This window comes from Urocampus carinirostris, chromosome 1 (assembly GCF_059441175.1).
Source record: "Urocampus carinirostris isolate Australia breed hairy pipefish chromosome 1, RoL_Ucar_1.0, whole genome shotgun sequence".
Taxonomy (NCBI): domain Eukaryota; kingdom Metazoa; phylum Chordata; class Actinopteri; order Syngnathiformes; family Syngnathidae; genus Urocampus; species Urocampus carinirostris.
In genome coordinates, this window is record NC_142349.1 from 12,576,672 (window position 1) to 12,595,343 (window position 18,672).

Genomic DNA, 18,672 nt, shown 5'->3' on the forward strand with positions numbered 1-18,672 from the left:
ATATAATATAATATAATATAATATAATATAATATAATATAATATAATATAATATAGGGCAGCACGGCGGTGCAGTGGCTAGCGCTTGTGCGGCACAGTTCATGTCATGGGAACCTGTCATGGGTTCAAATCCAGCTCCAGACTTCCTGTGCGGAGTTTGTATGTTCTCCCCGTGCTTGCGTGGGTTTCCTCCGGGCACTCCGGTTTCCTCCCATGTTCCAAAAACATGCATTTCAGGTGAATTGGCCGGTCCAAATTGTCCCTAGGTGTGAATGAGCGAATGAGTTGTCTGTCCCTGTGTGTGCCCTGCGATTGGCTGGCAACCAGTTCAGGGTGTCCCCTGCCCACTGCCCGAAGATGGCTGGGATGGGCTCCAGCCCCCCCGCGACCCTAATGGGGATAAGCGGTACGGCTAATGAGATGAGATGAGATAATATAATATAATATATTATAATATAATATAATATAATATAATATAATATAATATAATATAATATAATATAATATAATATAATATAATATAATATAATATAATATAATATAATACAATATAATATAATATATAATCCATCCATCCATTTTTGCACCGCTTATCCTCAGCAGGGTCGCGGGGGTGCTGGAGCCCATCCTAGATGTCTTCAGGCAGTGGGCAGTGGACAACTCACTTGCTCATTCACACCTAAGGACTATTTAGACGAGTCAATTAACCTGACATGCATGTCTTTGGGATGTGGAAGGAAACCCGAGTGACCGGAGTAAAGCCACACAAGGACAGGGAGAACATGCAAACTCCACACAGGAAGGTTTGATATTGTATAATGTTTCATAATATTTTATCATATAAATAAATAGAACACAATAGACGTGCACGCCCGCGACCCTACTTAGGATAAGCGGTGCAGATGATGGATGGACAATGGATGAATAATGGATGAATAATGGATGAATAGAATAGAATAGAATAGTCTTTATTTTTATTGATATCAACGTTGTTAAACATTGTATGCACAAGATTAGATGTCCAAAAGGGAAAGAAAGATATGAAAATGGTGAGAAATATAAAACTAACTAGAGAGAGATAAGCCGCTACACTTATACTCGCCGACATCCCTTGTCTGTTTTTTTGTTTGTCCGTTGGTTTGTTTATGTGTCGGTCCACCTAAGAAAAAACAGCGAGGTAATTTATACCACCATCTTCACAGGCAGGTAGCTTTAACTTATAAGTGAAAACTTCCCAAAAAAGCTGACCCAGCACTTTTAGTTTTGTTTTTCCACAAAAAGACATTCCACACTCCCAGTCCAGAACAATATAGAATATCCAAATTATAGTTTGCAAGTGTATACATTTGAGGGGTTTTGTTTTTGATTAATGGGAACAAGTAAGACTGTTTACCTCTTATTCAAATCTAGTTAAGGTAAATAAATTGTCATCTTATACCATCTTTACAAAATAAGCACGCACCTCAATCAACCCAGTCCGATGACAACCCTCACTCCAGGCCCACCCCCACCCCCACCCCCTCGTCCTTAACAGAAAATGAAGGTAAAGAGGAGCCCCTGGCTCCTTCCGCGGAATGACAACGCGCTCTCATTTGCACTTCTATGCTCTCGTTTTATTAGAACTTCAAAATGGGCTTTGACAGAACTGAATTTAGCGATGACTTTAAGAAGAATTTGTAAACCCTTTTTGTGTTTTTATTTTAAGTGCCTTCCAATTTTCAAAGTTTTTTAACATACTATTTACACAAACCGCAAAACTCATTAGTTAACTTTTTTTTAATGTGGCAATTTGAATTATTAATGGATCTATTTAAAGTCAATCTCAATCAAACATTTGTTTCTCTTAGTCAAGTGACATGTTTGTCCCTCAGGAGGATTCATTTGCATTTTCTTAAATTTGCTATGTGGACTACACCGTTAGCTGCTTAACATTGGATTAAAAATAAAGAAGGGTCATCAGGAAGCAAATTCTTTAGATTATTTTGGTATTCCTTGGTTAAATGCATAAGTTTAAAATCAACCTGTCTCGCCTTGATAGTCATTTGACAAAATCTGACGTTTCAACCCGAGGGTTTTTAAACAGTAACAGTTAAAACACGGTTCACATATTGGATTTTAAAAAATGCTAATGCTAGTATGTTCTAAAAGCGCTCGTGAGCGGAGAATCCCAAGGTTGCAGTTAAAGAAAAGCATCACGAGTGTGAAGGGCAAGTTGGAGCAAAGGCAAGCAGCAATTTTGCCCTCCAGAAGCTTTGATGACTATTTGGGTACTAATAAGAAAATACATAAATTAGTGTGAGACCGGACCAGACTTGTTTTTTTCTTTGTTTTGTTTTTTACCCAGCAGCCATTACTGTAATTGTGACTGCAAGAATCGTCACATTTCCAGTTCAGGCCCAATTTAGGTGCTGTTCAAGAACCTTCTAGTGTGTGTGTGTGTGTGTGTGTGTGTGTGTGTGTGTGTGTGTGTGTGTGTGTGTGTGTGTGTGTGTGTGTGTGTGTGTGTGTGTGTGTGTGTGTGTGTGTGTGTGTGTGTGTGTGTGTGTGTGTGTGTGTGTGTGTGTGTGTGTGTGTGTGCGTTTTTAGGCAGCTTGAAGATATGGCTAATAACATGGTTACGCAACATTTCTAAAATATACACAGATTACATTACTCAACTCTGACATTCTTAACAGTTCTTAAAATAACAAACCATCTCTAACAACATGTACATGTAAAGACAATTGATAATAGGCAAGTGTTGATTCAAAATAAATTTAGGGTTTCTCATTTGAAAATACTTCCTGTACTGCTCGGATTTAACAATGGCAAACCTAATGATGCAAAGGATTTAGTGTTTTGGCAGTAAATGAAGTGTTTGTCAATTTTTGAAATGTCTTCATTTTTTACATTTGTATTAAACAGGTGTGTTTATGAAACCTTAAATGAATACAAATATTAACATCCACTAAAGTGATACTTTTTTGCATAATGCAAATTGAATTAGGCAAAAGTAGAAATTCATTGGAATTAATACAAATATGCATCAATAGTTTTCTTTTGATTTAAAATTGTAAGTGTCAGAACCCACACAGACGCAGGACCCAGACGTGTAACGTTATCACACAAGCTTTAATTTACGGAAATGGGGCAGTCATGCGCGTGAACACAAACACCAGGGATGCGGCTATCGCTGGGCGGAAGAAGTGAGACAGAGAACTCAGACGCAGACGAGATCGAGGCCGGACAGAACAGATGGGATGGATACAGGACATACGGGTAGATACTGGACGAGACAGACGAGATCGATATCGGATACTGGACAGGAGGAGAGAGACGGTATCAATACCGGAGACTGGAGACGAGAACAAGATACCGGACAGGACGAAACAGGCGGAATTGATATCGGATACTGGAGACTGGAGCCAGATACCGGACAGGAGGCGACAGATGGGATCGATACCGGATACTGGAGGCTGGAGCAAGATATCGGACACGATGAGACAGGCAGGATCGATATCGGATATACTGGAGATTGGAGCAAGATACTGGACAGGACGAGACAGGCGGGATCCATATCGAATACTGGAGACTGGAGCCAGATACCGGACAGGAGGAGACAGATGGGATCGATACCGGATACTGGAGGCTAGAGCAAGATATCGGACAGGATGAGACAGCCAAGATCGATATCGGATACTGGAGACTGGAGACTGGAGCAAGCCACCGGGCAGGAGGAGACAGACGAGATCGATATCGGATACTGGAGACTGGAGCAAGATACTGGACAGGAGAAGAGAGACGGTATCAATACCGGATACTGGAGACGGGAACAAGATACCGGACAGGACGAGACAGACGGGGTCGTTACCGGACACTGGAGCAAGATACTGGACAGGACGAGACTGGCGGGATCGATACCGGATACTGGATACACGAGCAGGATATCGGACAGAGCCAAAACACAAGTCTTGCAAGTACAAAGGTTCGTTGACTGAATGAGAGCACTGAGTTAAAATAGTAGGGAAGCCAATCAGGCAACGAGCCGCAGCTGGCACCAAATGGGCGGGGCCAAGTGAGGGCAATGGGCAACCGTGACAGTAAGAATACTTACAATATATATATATTACATTGCATTGTTGTTATTATTATTATTATTATTATCATTATTATGATTATTGCTGTTGCAAATTCTCATTGGTCCAAGACTTTTGGATTGCACTGACATTTTTAACTGTTTTTATTTACTGTTTTACTCTTTTATTTGAATTATTGTTTAGGGTATCTTTATTTGATAAAGAGAATTTAGAAGTTTGTTTATTGTTATTGATCTGATTATATATGAATCATGAATGTATAACTAATTTTAGAAATTTAAATAAGCACGGCGGCGCAGTGGTTAGCGCGTGTGCAGCACAGTTGTAAGGTCTTGGGAACCTCCTGTGTGGGTTCAAATCCAGCTACCGGACTTCCTGTGCGGAGTTTGTATGTTCTCCCCGTGCTTGCGTGGGTTTTCTCCCGGTGCTCCGGTTTCCTCCCACATCCCAAAGACATGCATTTCAGGTGGATTGGCCGGTCCAAAAATTGTCCCTAGGTGTGAATGAGCGAGTTGTCTGTCCCTGTGTGCCCTGCGATTGGCTGGCAACCAGTTCAGGGTGTCCCCTGCCCACTGCCCGATGATTGCTGGGATGGGCTCCAGCACCCCCGCGACCCTACTGAGGATAAGCGGTGCAGCTAATGAGATGAGATGAGATGAGAGAAATTTAAATAATCAAAATAACTATTTTTTTTATTATTTATTTTCTGCAATTATTGTTATTTTTTATCCTTTGTAAAAAAAAATCCTTACAATCAACTAATGTTCCTTGCGCAAATTGATTTTTCTCTTAAAGGCACATTGCGTATTACTTAAAACAAAGGGAACTGCCTGCATGTTTTGCCGTAATTATATAAAATAAGGGAATGTCAAAGTCAAATAAGAGAAAAACCTTATATCACTGTAACTACATTAAAACTTGACAGATTTACAACATTATCACTCTTAAAATTGAACAAACTAAAATAAATTTCACAGATACGTTTTTTCCCCCGCCAGCGACAATATGTTGTATAGTTCTTTGGATTAGTCGTACAGTAATATTCACAAAAAAATCACTCCACCTAATATGAAAAGGGACATTGTGGATTTTTTAGTGCCTTCTAGTGGTTAAATAAAAAAAACGTAACCCATTTTTGAAAAAAATAAATAAATTATATATATATATATATATATATATATATATATATATATATATATATATATATATATATATATATATATATATATATATATATATATATATATATATATATATATAATTTATATATATATTGATTAGAATTATAAGCAAAATTACATGAACTATCAATCAAAAGTGTATTTGTTTCAAATACATAACATGAGGTTCACCTATAGCTGACATGATTGTCCGCCATCTCGCTGCTAAGGGTACCCCAATAAACCAAAAATCTGGTAAAAGGCCGCACCCAAAAAAATAGATGAAAATATGTAAGGTTTAGCCACTTTGAGTCTTTGTAGTTTGTAATTCCCCTTATGCTTTGTAGCGAACGTTTTCGGTTGCACTACACAGTACAGTGACATCTACTTATCAAGTAATACATACCTTTAGGTTTGGAAATATTCAACAATCATTGATTATGATATTAAAGGGTTTATACACCTTTTTCATGGCTAAATTTAAGCACGTTTTGAGGACTTTTGAGGAATATTCCAATTCCTCCAGTACCATGAAAAGAAGAATTCCGGTGTGTATTTTTCTGATCCACAAATATATCTGTGATTTACGTATGTGATTTTTAATCTTGCGTGTGCAATAATCAAGACATATAATTTTCAAATCTTTAGTAAATCACAAATGTGTTTTTAAGGCATCTCTTCCAATTTATCAATATGTAGCTTACATTTTCAGTTGCAGGAAGTTGTTCCTATTACAATTTACAACTAAGAAATAGTTCCTTAAATGTCCACAATTGATACGTAATCTTGGCACTATTACACATTTTATAGTGCCTTGTTTTCGTGTGGCATGCACTTGTCCTCTTGGGTGCGACCCGTAGGGGGTGATGACCCGTGATAGGACAATGCCGTACCAACTCGAGGCAAGATCTTGGGCCAGGTCCCGAACTCGGGCATAAAATATCAATGAAGAAGTCGGTCTGGGCCGTTTTCTTGTTCTTCGTGGAGGATCTGCGCAGCATGCATGATGGTCGGCACACTTGCTTTTACTGAAGTAATTATTTGGGAGGCTACTTTTTACTTCTACTTGAGTAATATTATTTTGAAGTAATAATACTTCTACTTAAGTAACACATTTCTGCACTGCACTTCGGCACTGCACTGTGGCGCCCCGCATACTTCGGCACGCTTGATTAAATCTACCAAGCCCGAAGCTGCACTTCTGCAGCATGCGTACTTCAGCCGAACTGCGCACTTCAGCGCTAAAATGGCGCTTCGGGTGTACTTTGGGCTCTGTCCCTTAAATCAAGTTGATCGATCGGGCTCAGGCAGCCTCGGGCTTTGCTACCCGCAGGCTGGGTCGGGTTCGGCTGGATATTTTTCATGCCCGATCTTACCTCAAGCACAAACTAATGGCAGGTTCGGTTACGAAGGGGAGAAAAAATGTTATGGCAAAGCGAAGGCAACAGATAGCAACAATTTCATGCATTTACAAGCTCTTCACCCAAAATTCAAACACTTTTGAATCCTTGAAAACACAACATTGAAATTCAAATCTTTTTAAAGATTTCAGGCATCCGTCTTAAATCATCAGCCCATCCCAAATCCATACAATTTTCATTTATTTTTCCCTACTGCCTCACACGAAGTGATGCCGCTCTGAAATCCGACTTCAATAATCTCAAGCTCCTATCCGAGCGTCGGACGGTAGGAGAATGTGAACCGTCCTGAGAAACAACGTGCCGCTCCCGCAGCCGTTGGCTGCACATCCGTCGGTCTTTGCATGTCTTTGCATGGGAGTTGTTGACGCTCACATGGAAGATAAGTCACGCCGCTTGGCAGATGCTTGACGCTTCGGCACGGATGTTACGCAGACCGCAGATAGCGCCCAGTTTTGCGAGGGAGTGCAGAGGTTCTGCCGGGGTCAAGGCCAACAACATCCACAAATTTGCAATGTTCTTTCTGAAACCCAAATTTGCTGTTTTGCCTCAAACGGGTAATTAGTAGACTTGTTACATCATTCAACATTCTTCTTGCGCCAGCGTCTCTACATAACTTGCTATAGAACCAGACCACAATAAGAGTATGTGCGTGTTTCACTGCAATTAGTTGATATATTTGCTGTCTGCTGAACGTCAGTTTTGTGTAGGCGGATTGACAAATGAGCAGGTGCACTAATTCCTGATTCAATTGCATGATAGATAAAAATCAAGTGTCTAGATAAGATACTTTTTGAATGATGGGTAAGGAGTATTTTAGCTGAAGTGGGCTGACCAGATATTAAAAGTTAAAACCTAAGGTCAAAAGAATTTATCGTAAAATGTTTACTTTTTTCTTTCATCTACCATATATTCTCGCATATAGCTGGACTTTAGAAGTATAAAATACAATACTCAAATGACGAAGCCAATTTATATGCTAATAAAACATATTTTAAACCAAAGGGGCATAAGAAAGGCACATGCTTTTAAATGGATGTGTTTTTCACGGATTTTATACATTTTTTAGATCATTTGACCCGGAAAGCCTGGGTAATTATAGGCCAGTGTCAAATCTGCCATTTTTTGTTAAATTACCTGAAAAGGTCGTTGCACTGCAGCTGGATGACTTTATGTCGGAAAATAACCTCTTTGAAACTGTCCAGTCAGCATTTAGGGCAAATCACTCTACTGACACAGCCCTGACTAAAGTAACCAATGATCTCCTCTTAGCAATAGATTCCAGTGCCTCGTCAATGTTCCTGCTGCTGAATCTCAGTGCTGCTTTTGATACTGTGAACCACAACATATTACTTGTTCGTCTGAAATGTATCAGTATCTCAGGAACCGTACTCTCGTGGTTTAGGTCCTACCTGTCAGACAGGACGCAATGTATTAACTACGGCAATCTGGCCTCTAAACATTCTGATGTCCCCTGTGGGATTCCACAGGGCTCTGTACTTGGCCCCCTTCTTTTTAGTATTGATATGCTTCCGCTTAATGATATTATCCACAAGTATAACATTAGTTAGATGAATCAGCGTCTGGACCTGAAGAATGTAAACGCCTGCATCAACCAGCCGGCAGAGATGTGCAGCTGCGTCGTTGCTGTCATGCACTTTCTGGACAAATTTCCACATGTTACCTATTGTTCTCTTTTGTTGATGTTGACTATTTTTGTCTACTGCTACCCAATGTTAAATCTATTGCGCACTTGTCATCCTGGAATGAGGATTACCACTTCTGAGGCCCCTTCTCAAGGTTTCTTTTTTCCTCATGCTGATGTTTTGAGTTTTTCCTTGCCCGCATGTTGGTTTAAGGTCAGGCGATGGTGTAGTCATAATCCTGTGCAGTCCTTTTAGACATCTTGTGATTAAGGGCTATACCAATAAATAGGACTTGGCTTGACTAGAAATTTTGTGCGCCATGTAACAAGTTTTTACAAGATTTTTTTAACATGTTTTTGTTGGACCAATCTTGTCTGGCCAATTTTGTCTCTAATCCGGATTGTCTCGGTCACTGGTAGCAGATGACAAGGCCATCGAAGATTGGTAATGTTGTCGTGATACACTAGCAAATGTTAACAAGCATTAATTTTGCGTGTGTATGGATTACACAAATAATTAGTTTTTATTCTACATAGTCTGTCTTGCTGTTAGTAAATAGGTGCCTCGTTGTGTTTGTCAGGTTTACTATAACTTAACAAGGGAAAATGCAATCATTAATAAGGGGAGCAATTGGCTGAGGTTGACACGTATGGTGGCATAGTCCCACAAGTCACTAAATGTTCCAAGTGTAAGTGTCCTCATGCTCCTTACTTGCCTGATCTCTTCTCAATTGTTACCATGCCCATTGCGTTTGAAATTTGTGCCTTTCATCTTATTGTGATTCAGTGTGTTTTATTGCCTTTTTCCCCGAATAATGGGTCCCAAGAAAGCTAGAGTTAAGGTAATGTGGGAAACATTGACAGCTACGATCAAGTCAAAGAAGGAAATGTTTGCAAAATAGGAAAATGGTGTATGAGTGTCTGTCATGGAACGAACAGTAACTAGATATTGGTACATCTAAATGCTGTGACTTGTTCTCAAAAACTGCTCTGAACATTGACAAATGTCATATCACCCAGAGTGACTCAGTCAAAAATTTAGGTGTCATATTGGACCCTGATCTGTCCTTTCAAACACACGTGAAGAAAATTACTAGAACCGCTTTCTTCCATCTTCGCAACATTGCTAAAATTCGTCCTATGCTGTCTTAGTCAGATGCGTAAATTATAATTCACGCGTTTGCAACTTCCCGTCTCGATTACTGTAATGCACTACTCTCCGGTCTCCCGAAGTCCAAAATCAAGAGCCTTTAGCTGGTACAAAATGCTGCAGCAAGGCTTTTAACTAAGACAAGAAAGTTTGATCACATTACCCCGATTTTAGCTAACCTGCATTGGCTCCCTGTTAGCTTAAGATGTGACTTTAAGGTTCTGTTAGTATTGTACAAAATCATGCATGAACTTGCTCCCTCATATCTTTCAAATTTAATTTCCCCCTATGTTCCGGTCTCGAGCTTCCGCTCTGAAAACACTGGTCTACTAGTGATCCCAAGAGCAAAGAAGAGATCCCCAGGTTCGAGAGCGTTCTCCATCTGGGCCCCTGTGCTGTGGAATGCTCTTCCCCCTGAGATTCGATCTGCAACCTCAGTGGAAATGCCAAGCCTAAAACACACTTCTACTCTATAGCATATGAATAATCTATATTGTATGTTGATAATATGTGTATTATTTGTCCTCATGTAGGTTTTAGATGAGGGGATGGTGTCATAATAGTCTGTAATAATAGTTTGCAATAGTCTTTGATCTGTGCAGCCCTTTGAGACTCTTTGTGATTAAGGGCTATACAAATAAACATGGCTTGACTAGTTTGAAATTGTTTATTTATTTATTTATTATTTTACCAGTATGTTATTCTTTATTATCTCATCTCATCTCATCTCATCTCATCTCATTAGCCGTACCGCTTATCCTCATTAGGGTCGCGGGGGGGCTGGATCCCATCCCAGCCATCTCCGGGACACCCTGAACTGGTTGCCAGCCAATCGCAGGGCACACAGGGACAGACAACTCATTCGCTCATTCACACCTAGGGACAATTTGGACCGGCCAATTCACCTGAAATGCATGTTTTTGGAATGTGGGAGGAAACCGGAGTGCCCGGAGGAAACCCACGCAAGCACGGGGAGAACATACAAACTCCGCACAGGAAGTCTGGAGCTGGATTTGAACCCACGACAGGTTCCTATGACATGAACTGTGCCGCACAAGCGCTAACCACTGCGCCGCCGTGCTGCCTTCTTTATTATCCAAACATTTAAATTATTATTGTTATTTTGGTACACCCATCCATCCATTATCTGCACCGCTTATCCTCAGTAGGGTAGCAGGGGTGATGGAGCCCATCCCAGCTATCTTCAGGCAGTGGTCAGGGGACACCCTGAACAGGTTGCCAGCCAGTCGCAGGGCACACAGAGACAGACAACTCACTCACACCTAGGGACAAGTTGGACTGGCCAATTAACCTGCCATACATGTTGGGGCGGCAGTGGCTCAGGAGGTAGAGCGCTCGTCTTGGGATCAAGAAATCGCAGTTCGAATACCGGCTTGGGTAAGACATTGAACCCCTAATACCCCCAATATGCAGGTTAGCGCCTTACATGGCTGCACGGCCGCTATTGGAAAATGTGAAGCACACTGTAAAGCACTTTGGGAAGTCTTGACTTGAAAATCTGCTATATAAATGCAGATCATTTCATTTCGTGTTATTGGAATGTGGGAGGAAACCAGAGTGGCCGGAGGAGACCCACACAAGGACGGGGAGATCGTGCAAACTCCATACAGGAAAGCTGATATGGCTGGATTTGAACCCATGACCTCAGAACAATGCCACGGACGTGCTAAGCACTCAGCTGCCGTGCCACCCGTTTTGGTACACCTTTTAATAATATTTTGGGAACACGTTTCTTTAAATATGTGGCACATCTAAGGCAGTTTTAGGGTGTCGGCTTGTATGCGATGTAGGATTACATAGTATATTACTGCTCAATTTGATGAAAATGTAACATTTTGTTAATCAAGAAGACTATTGCAGTCAATTTTTGTGAAAACAACTTGAACATAAAAACAACATTATCCCAAGAAAATCCAGGCAGTTTTTATAGAGAACTCATTTATGGACACACTCTCTAATTAATCGACTTTTGACTTGTAAAATCCAGCAAAGTGGACAACGAAACTGTTAAAAAACTTTCATTGTAAAGTTCACCTCAGCCCCACCGCCACCATTGCAGAAGTCAAACATTTACAGACACCAAAAATAAACTTCTCCCCCCAATCCGATGTGTAATTACACAGCGGGGAGAGTTATCGTTTAGTGTATGTTTGGAATGGGAAGGGGTTTGCGGACTGAGGGCTGGGGGAACATTTGTTACAATATAATTAGAGCAGACTTGACCTTCTGTCTTTTCATTGTAAGAAAATAATCCTTTATGTGTTTTCATAGCTGCTTATGTTTTTTCTTCATGCCTGTTCTTAGGGTTATTCATACTTGTTGATATGGTTCATTCCGTGCCCCAGACGTGTGTGTAAAAGTCGAAAATGACACGACAGGATTAGAGCCAGACTGACGTGAAACATTTAAGTCTGTAAACTTGCTCGGAAAAAAGACTCAACATGACTTTAACTTGGGATTCGTGAGTGTATGGTAGTTAATCCCTGTTCACATGCAGTGGCAGTACCTATTTTTCTTACGGTCATGCCAAGATGGACTAAAAAATGCCCAGTGGTTCTCATACGATCCATGAGAAGAGAGGTTGAACCAATGTCGTGCAGTCAGGGGAGGCAGGTCTAACTGTGCCTTACCTGTCATCACGGAAATATAAAAACTTAAATTAAAACAATATTAAATGGTTATATTATTGCAGTGTTAGAGTTCCCAATTTGAGATTTTTTTTTTCATGTTTACATTATATTATGAATATCATTAATACAATTAGTATGTACAGTGTTCTGCAGATGCAGAGTGAGGCACGCAATTGTCTTGCCTCATGGCATAGGACAATAGCGAGACGAAAGATTCTGATTTAGTGCACACCTCAACCCCAAAGAATCAAATTAGTGATAGTATTTGCAATGTCCGGTCTTCTTAACAGGACAAGAAAGTTTGTTCAATTACCTTGATTTTAGCTGACCTGCAATGGCTACCTGTCAGTTTAAGACGTGATTTTAAGGTTCTGTTGGTATAATACAAAATTGTGCATGGACTTGCACCATCATATCTTTCTGATTCAATTCACCCCTATGTGCCTGGTCAAAACCTTGGCTGGGAAAACTCTGGTCTAGTATTGATCCCAAGAGTCAAGAAGAAATCTTCACAGTCGAGAGCGTTCTCATTCGGGCCCTGGTGGAATGCTCTGCCGTGAAAGTCCATCTGCAACCTTAATAGAAGTGTTCAAATCTTGGCTTAAAACACACTTCTATTTAAAAGCTTATAATGAATGTTGACCTCATACTCTTGTTTTCCTGTCCCTGATAAAGAAGGCTGAGCTTGGTGGTTGCACGGTGCATACATATTGAGCCATGTTACTGGCACTTGGACCTCATGTACACCATCGTCTAGAACCTGCTACATCTGTCAATGTTTTGAGCAGGAAGCTGTCAACCGGATAATGTCTTTTGATGCCCTTGTAACATCTGTTGGAGCCTGATCATCCTGCAAGGGGGATTACCTCATGTGTGCCCTCCTCTTAAGGGTTTTTACTTGCCTTCATGTAGGTTTTAGATCAGGGGATGGTGTAACGGTAGTCTGAAGTATGTTCAGCCATTTGAGAGTTATTGTGATTAAGGGCTATACAATTAAACATGATTTGACTAGACTTGATTTAACTTGAGTTAAGGCTTTAGTCGAAGCTTAAACTCTGAGTAAAAGAGCTAAACATGTTTTAACTTCAGTTTTCTGTTTGCGTGCTTATTTTAAAGGAACATTTTGTATTATAGATTCTGCCCTACTTACGAACAACATAGGTTTCAGACGATTGTTCGTAAGTTGAATTTGTTTGGGAGTTGCTCCACTGCTATATTTTGTATGTTTAAGGTTTATATAAGTATGTTTAAGGCTTGATTACCGTAAATTCCGGACTATAGAGCGCACCTGATTATAAGCCGCATCTACCACATTTCAAGAGGATAACCGATTTTGTACTTACACAAGCCGCACCTGTATATAAGCCGCATGCGCCCACATTAAAAAAATGTAACACATAATTAACCCAGACCCGACTTCAAGTCTCGCGATTGTAATGATTATCCTTCATTAAAGTACGCAGTCCAGAAATCACAACCGGCTGAATGAACGAAAAATGATACCGGTACTTAAGGTTTGATGCAGACCGGCAGAGTCCGGGTCCCGTTGAAAGTAATCCAAAGAAAAAAGTGTATATTTCCAAAGGTAAGGGTGGGAAAAATATGTATCCGCTATTGTCCGCAGTGTCCACAAACACTCCCCTTTACCGGTCCCCACTTCCCATCAGCCCGCGTTTGTTACGCCCCTTCTTTTTAATTCGCCGGTCCAAATCATATCAGAATATGTGTCCAAAATATATACAAATAAATACATTACAAAAATATACAGTTGCAAAAACATATTATACATGGTTACTCATATTTACAAAAAAAGACGGTACACTGAGAGAGTTTTCAAAGCTTTAATAATAATAATATAACTTTCATCCCAAACGGTGCCTGTGACAGGTAGCAACACGCTAGCAACACGCTCGCAACACAGTAAACGGATCTGTTAAAAAAAAACATACCGTACTTGTAAAAATCACGGTAAACTGTCCTCATCTTCCTCCCTACAACTGAAGCCATCAAAGTCGTCTTCCTCAGTGTCGGAAAGAAACAGTGTCATATAGACGTCGTCCCACGCTCCCACAGCCTCACTCGCGCTGTCACTGTCGCTAGTGTGCCCTCCTCTCCGTCACGGCTTTTCGGAACCCGTTGATGTTGGTGGATTTTTTTATGCTGCCCCACTGGCAGGATCCACTGGCAGACTTGCGAAAAAGTTGCCTAACGCATGCGGCCATTTTTAGTGAAAGATTTCTCGCCGCTAGTCAGGCCAAGAAGTTGCGGTCTTCCTCGGCACATATATTCCACCGGTCTAAATCTTAACTTTTTGTACTCGAGCGCCGCTGGCGGCCATTAGAAAAATTACATAAATTGGCCACATCACTGAATAAGCCGCAGGGTTGAAAGTTTGGGGAAAAAGTAGCGGCTTATTGTCCGGAATTTACGGTAAGTAACCTGTATTGTTTTTTTACTCAAAAACAAACATTTTATGAAATTATATGCTCTATAAAGATAAATAAAGTGAAGTTTAACTTACTGTACTTGTGCAAGATGCACTTCAAGAGGTCCTCCTCCGTGGTATAAAGTGGCCAAAAAAAGCTATCCAACCATTTTCTCAACCGCATCAAGCTTTCCTATTCTACTTTCATTTCAAAAGAAACAGCTCGCCTCTTCTTTACACTTTACACCAACTATATTAGATGGATGCGCGAGATAATCAACTACAAAAATGTCAAAGTTCTTAGCGCAATGAAGATACCATACGTGTATAGTATGTTCACACACGAACTTGGGCTGTGACAGGAAGAGGAAGCCTGTGAATGCTGGGTGAGCTCTCACAGCGCCACACGCCGATAGCGGCGGAGAAAAGCACTACAGTAATGTCCTGTACTCGGAAAAAGGTGCACAATACAAAATCCCACTTACAGCAATATTTTACGACATCCCGAAAAAAATGTACATCTGTACCGTTTTTTGTAACTCGAATGGTCGTAAGTAGGGGAGCGTCTGTACTTAATACCTCCTTGTTGGAAAAAAACGAAAAAACCTGCTTTTTAAAAATACTCATAGGTCAAGAAATGGCCATTTATTTTACATAACATTAGTTTCATCGAGAGGGAGAGGACATAATTGTCAGTCAAACTGTTGCTATTAAAACTCCAAAACCTCACAAAGGGCTGATGAAAAAAGGAGAAGTATAATGGTGCATTTTTGGAATTTAGTTTCCGTCGTATGTATTCTATTTTTGTAGTTCTAGCACTCGTTTTCAGTGGCACTACACAATGCAGAGACAGCCAAGGGTCAAATAATACTTTTAGTATTATTTGTCTGAGTTTACTTCATGTTTACTTCATGAGTGTTAAAAGTATCCTATTTCTCATTATATTTATTCGTTACTTTTTTTCTTGAAAGAGAACTAATAAGAATGAGCAAGTACATAACCCTTTTTTTTACTGAAAACAAATAGAAAAAAGTATTTAAAATAAGCAAGATTTTCTGACATTGGAAAAACACATTTTTATTTGGAAATAGGATTTAGCTGCTTTTTATTAGGCAGTGCGGCAGAACAGAGATTAGCGAGTGTGCAGCACAGCTCTGAGGTCATGAGCTTGAACATTTCTGTGTGGAGTTTGCATGATCTTCCCGTGCCTGTGTGGGTTTCTTCCGGGCATTACGGTTTCCTCCCACTTTCTAAAAACATGCTTGTCAGGTTAAATGGCCGATTCGAATTGTCCCTAGGTGTGAATGACTGAGTGAATTGTCTGTCTCTGTGTGTCCTGCGATTGGCTGGCAACCAGTTCAGGGTGTCCCCTGCTCACTGCCCGATGACAGCTTAATGGGCTCCAGCACCCCCGTGACCCTACTGAGGATAAGCGGTGCAGATAATGGATGGATATAATAGCCTGCTAAAAGTTGGAGTTCTAACAATAAGAAACAGGGATACCGTTTGGACTTTTTGTATTGAGATTTGCTAAAAAATGCTTGAAATATGTGAACATGTTTTAAATGTACAGTAACTTTGTTATTGACATAGAACATGCTTTTATTTATTATTATTATTCCTTTTTTTGCTTTTTCAGTCTGCATAAAATAATGTGTTGGGCAAGATCCGACCTCCAGGCTTTGAGTTTGACAGTGTCCCATGTTTTCGTGTAATCTTTTCCCATTCTGAATAGTGACCTCCCTTTTTGTCGCCACTGCATGCGTATCCGCTGTAAACCTTTCAGCAAGATAAACGCCCGCCATCCCCCCTGCGTCTTAACCCTCACATGTTCAGGTTACCTTCCACTCTGGGCTCAACTTATGCAATTCCTGCGCGTTAAAGGTATTTTATTGAAGTGGTCGCCTGTTTGCCTTCGCATTAACCGACCCGAGGAATGCATCCCTACGTTTGCTTGAGGTTGTTTTGATGTGCATTTACAAAAAGGAGCTCATTCACAGCTCGCCGGGGGGAAGTCAATGGCTTCGTTTGTCCTGGCGGGTAAACACTCACCCCGATGGAGGCCCTCAAATACGGACCTCGCTCCATCTTGTGTGACAATGAACAAATTGCCATTGAAAAGCACTTACTGTGCGATAGCGCACTGTTGTGGGCCCCCTTGACACACCTGAGTAAATGAATGAAAGAGCCAGAGCGGTAGGGGGAAACAAAGACGACCTTGAACTGTGCCAGGCCTTTTGTAACACATTTCATGCAAACAACAGGCCAGGATGGACATAAACACCAGATGGATTCTGGGAATTACTAGAAAGAACAAATGAGATTCTCAGAAAGAACACTTTTTTGATGGAATCCAAGAAAGACTGGAGGACAATTGGATGGTCATTCCTGGGCTATGCTGTGTACCATTTTTTACTTTTCTATGCCTTACATACAAAAGAACATAAAACCACTATTAAGCTAATATTTCACCCAACTTATTCAAAAATACTTGGGTTCAAAATGTAACCAAGCCGTGATTTCTAAATTTTTGCAAATGGAAGGGAGAGTTATTAGCTTAAGTAAGCTCAAACCATGTCAATTTTGGACACACTGACTATTCTCCAATAGTTTGGTATACTTTTAACACAATCTTTTTAAAATGTGTTCTTGTGATTGCATCATTGGTGTCAGACATGAAAATAGAGGAAATTGTGTGACCGTTTCATGATTTTGCAATTATTTGTTTTTCGTTTTGCTTACTGCGCAGCATTGATTTTTCTTCTTCAAATTATATGCAATTTGTTTGAAAAGGTGATGCAACTGATCATTCTGCATGGTTGAAAGTAAACATTTATTCAAGAATCACTTATTAATCACAGCACCTTTTTGGTCTCTGTCAAGGTGGCCGTTTTGGATGTTAAATCTCTCAGAATTTTCTATTATGGAAATAACTTGTTTTTATATTCCTAAATACAAAAACAATCTTTCTCACACACACACACACACACATAAAACAACGTTTCAATAATCAGTCTAATCCTATCTCTTGTACGTTTATCAATCTTATATTTTTTTATTGTGAAGTGCTCATGTGTGCTGTTTTTCCCTGATGTATAATGAATCACGCCCACGTTGTGGGCGGGGTCTCTTACCCTTCTCTTACAACCATCATGGAGGACGTGAGTAATTCTGCTCTTGGTATCATGGTTAGATTTTAACATTATATGTATTTTATTTGTGTAAATATAGCCAATAAATAGTCTTAATAATGACTAACTTTAACAGTCTCAAATACTGCCAGGCACTAAACAAACATACTAACTAACTAACTAACTAACTTTTTGACAGTGGCATCTCCATTTTTGGAGTGTCATTGGCACAGCAAAATGAAAAATTTGGCCTGGGAGAGAAAAATAAATTTCTGGGAAAGCTGCACAGTCAGCAAAACCAAAAATGCCAAGTCAGCCTTTTGGGTAGTTTTCACATCTGGTGTAAACTTCCTGCCTGCCTTTAAAATATGGTATTCATAATCAATGTCATTGTGGCCTGGGAGGGTGGGCTGTCTTTCGATGAATGAATGCTGAGTCAACAAAACCAAAAGAGCTGAGCCAGCCTTGTTGGGAATTTTTCACATCTAGTGTAACACACCTGACTCACCTTTGAAAGATGGCGGTCATATCTAAACTCCTTCCCCCCAAACAAACAAACAAATAAACAAACTTCCTGTCTGCCTTTAAAGTATGGTATTCGTATTCAATGTCATTGTGGCCTGGGAGGGTGGGCTGTCTTACGATGAATGAATGCTGAGTCAACAAAACCAAAAGAGCTGAGTCAGCTTTGTTGGGAATTTTTCACATCTAGTGTAACACACATGACTTTGAAAAATGTTGGTCATATCTGAACTCATATATCTGCGATTGGCTGCCAGCCAGTTCAGGGTGTCCCAATGAATGTGCTTTAACAGTTCAGAAGTGGACCAAAACAAAAACATACGGAAAATAGTTCCATCATTCCAGTACTGTGTGGTCTTGATCTGATAGGACCAGAACACACCCTGCAGTGACTCACTCCGGGGTGCCTCACGTGTGTTTGTGTGCGAGGCATTCCCAGGTGGGGTGTGATAGTCTGTCACTGAGCCCAACCCCAGCGGAGGTCCCGGCGATCGC